This window comes from Amblyomma maculatum, chromosome 9 (assembly GCF_055883805.1).
Source record: "Amblyomma maculatum isolate TAMU_Amacu chromosome 9, ASM5588380v1, whole genome shotgun sequence".
Lineage (NCBI taxonomy): Eukaryota > Metazoa > Arthropoda > Arachnida > Ixodida > Ixodidae > Amblyomma > Amblyomma maculatum.
Genome location: NC_139352.1, coordinates 51,803,077 through 51,806,654, shown reverse-complemented (window position 1 = coordinate 51,806,654; position 3,578 = coordinate 51,803,077).

Sequence of the window (3,578 nt, the reverse complement as noted above, 5' to 3'; positions counted from 1 at the left end):
ATGTTGAGAAGCGGAGGAAGAGGAAAAAGCAGTCGACGAAGGCTTGCCTGGTCTGGGGATTGTTATTATTTCTTCGTGCTTCCATTCCCGGGGTATCGTTCCGGTATCCCAGATCTCGTTAAAGTACAGCGAGTCATTTTTTTTTTTTGATCCGCTCGTCTCCCGTGTTGCGGATGACCGCGTTTGTGAGTTGGTCGCGCCCTGAGGCAGTAATCTTGTGGAAGGAAGGAGTCGCCGCCTCCGCCTCAGTTATAGGAGCATCGAGGTGGGGGTTGTCTGGCCCCGAGTAATGAGGGAGGTTAACTTGGGGCGAATTGGGGTCGCCAGCATATCGGGCCCACACTCTGTCTACGATCTCTGCGTCCGTGGCAGGTTCAGCGTGTAGGATCCGTTCTAATGTCTTGCTGTTCTTGCCTTTAGTGCGACCGAGGTCGATGAGGTATCGGATTAGGTTCCAGATTCGGGCATTGTCAAGTTGTCCGTTCAGGTTGTCGCAAATCTGACTCCAGTTACTACCAGTAAGCTCTTTAGCGTAGACTTAAATTTTGTTGTTTTGCTGGGCTAGGCGGAGTTTGAGACGGCGATTATGCTTCTGGCGTTTCCAGCGTCTAGTGAGGCTCCGTTGAGCTTCCCATAGATTCAGGAGGTGGCGATCCACCTCCGGTGCCTCATCAGTCGCTGCGATGTGTTTAATGGGTCGGTCGTATTTTTCCTTCATGCCCTTCATCCATTCTTGAACGTCCCGAGCTACTGAGGTTTCCTCGTGCCGGAATTTATGCCAATCCGTGATTTTTCGACTATTTCATATTTCGCTTATAGATGCCCGTTCCGGTGGTAATATCGTAGACGTAATGGTCACTGCCGAAGCTCAGTCCTGTGTTGTGCCAATTTGCTTCCAGACCCTCCGTCGTGTACGCCAGATCGGGGCAAGTATCTCTGTTGACGCTGTTTCCCTGGCGAGTAGGGTAGCAGCAGTCCGTAGCACAAGGGGGTTTTGCGCCGCTGCCTGAGTAAGTGAGGTGTCCTTGGCGGTGTTACGTGGGTACCCCCACATACCACACCTTGAGAACCTCCGGCCCACTTAGCTCACGTCATGCGTGGGTAAATGGTTTGAGCAGTCGTACATACCCGACTGACAGAGCACTTGGAGTGCGAAGAACTATTTTCGGACACAATGTTCGGCTTTCGGAAGCATCTTTCGCCACAGGACATCAGGCTTCAGCTCAAAGAGGAAATCTTAAACCACATCTCATCCAAAAATGAGGGAATTATCCTAGCCGAAGACATCAAAAGAGCCTTTGATAATATCAGACACGAGGCTATCTTCAGCAGCCTAGGAGAACTGCGATGCGGACAAAAAATGTTCTACTACATGCGAAACTTCCTCACTAACCGAACAGCTACCACCAGTGTGGGCGGGCTGAAGACTGATGGCACCCCGCAGGGTTCAATAATCTCGTCCCTGCTGTTCAACGTTGCCATGATCCCCCTCGTGCGCATACTCGCGCTGATCAACCTGGCATCCGTCATGCGCTCTATGCCGACGATGTACAGTATAGACAACCACTGGCTCGGCAGGTAAGAAGAAAGCAAAATTACAACAGGCCATGGACACCATCCAGGACTTTGCCCTCTGCTGCGGGATGAGCTGCGCCTGGAAAACTCAGAATACATCCGCATCCATAAGAAGGCTTTCAAAAAAGAACAAATCAGCCTTCACTCCCAAGACCAGGAACTCCGAGAGGTCCAGACTATCCGCATCCTTGACATGTGAATCCAGAGCCATGGAGAACGCCAGTACACTATCAGAGGGCTCACCCGCCCGACAGACCTGGTCTTCAGGATGAGCCGCCGCATCACCAACAGGCGGCGCGGTCTTAAAGGAGCGGGACGCATTACGCGTGGTGACAGCCCTCATCATTCCACGTGGACGTACACCTATACCCTTCCACAATACGACCAGGTTGGAAGAGGAGAAAATAGAAGCCTAAATCCGCAAGGCTTATAAAACCGCACTCGGTCTTCCAAACTCTGCGCCAACCGATGCCATCCATGCCATGGGCGCCTTCGGTACCTACGCGGAGCACAAGGAAGCCCTCATAACTGCTCAAGAACGCGGCCTGCGCATAAGTTGTACAGGCATCAGTACCATTCAGCGGACGGGACGTCACCACCACACAGAAAACATTGACACGATCACATTGACGATCAGGCTACCTTTGGCCACCCGCGGAGAGTACCATGTCCTCCCAATTTCAACCAATATGGACCCCCTACACCACGGTGAACGACGATAGGCCCCAGCCAAGCAAATTCAACAAAATACCATTAGACTCAAAATAAACATTCTGTACACTGACGCCAGTCCCTACCAAGGTCGTGCGGCTGCAGTAACAACCATCACAAACAACCTCGGAGACGAGATAGCCAGTGCCACGGTCCAAAGCCGAAGCATAGCGGACGCTGAGGACGTCGCAGTTGTGCTTGTCATCAAGCACGCTCACACCACCGAGCAAATGAATACAATCTTGAGCGACTCGCAGCAAGCCTCAAGCCGTAGCTCAATGGGGACTGGGTTCCGCCTCCGTCGAAACGCAGCCGCCGCGGTCGGTATCGAACCCGTGTACTTCGTAGTCGGGCGTCTAACCACTGCACCACCGTGGCGAGGCGCGAAAGTATCTTCCTGTTTCATTTCTTTTTTTTCTTTATTGCCTGTTCTTGACACATTGCTTTTCACGAGAACAAAATCAACAAAAATCACTGAAATGCTATTTACATATGACACACTAAAATTCACGCATACACAACAAAGGCTCTATCTAGCCTTGAGAGCCACTCGGGAGGTTCTGCTGCAGCTTTCTGGATTGCCAAAAACCTGTCCACGCTTTCCCGAAAATAAATTCTGGCAGGCCTTGCATCTTAATCGCAATGATAACCCGCCATTCTTGAGCGTCATATACACTGGAGGCCCATGAGCATAATTAAATCAAAAAGTACCCCATCCTCACTTTCTACGCATAAGTACCGAATGCCATTGCGGGTCTAGCGGAAAATCTTGCATTAGCGTTATTTGCAATACATCCCAAAAATGCACTCTTTCCCAACAGTGTAAAAAAAAAAAATTACCGACGATTACGTTACTTCCTAATGCGAAATTTGAGCGCAGCAAATAAGCTGTTACACCTTTTCGATAGATTGAGGCAAAGAAATCGAGCAACACATGTATGCGCTATCACAGAATTTTTTTTTTTATTTTTCACACGTATTCCTTTAACAAAGACTCCACTAACAGTTCTTGACAGTCATGAAGGAAGCTTTGTGGTCGGAGAAATAGACTGATATATGTTCGACTCGCCGCTGGGCCTCTGCTCTGGCAGCTCGTTTAGCAGCAGCAGCAGCAGCAGCAGCAGCAGCAGCAGCAGCAGCAGCAGCAGCAGCAGCAGCAGCAGCAGCAGCAGCAGCAGCAGCAGCAGCAGCAGCAGCAGCAGCAGCAGCAGCAGCAGCAGCAGCAGCAGCAGCAGCAGCAGCAGCAGCAGCAGCAGCAGCAGCAGCAGCAGCAGCAGCAGCAGCAGCAGCAG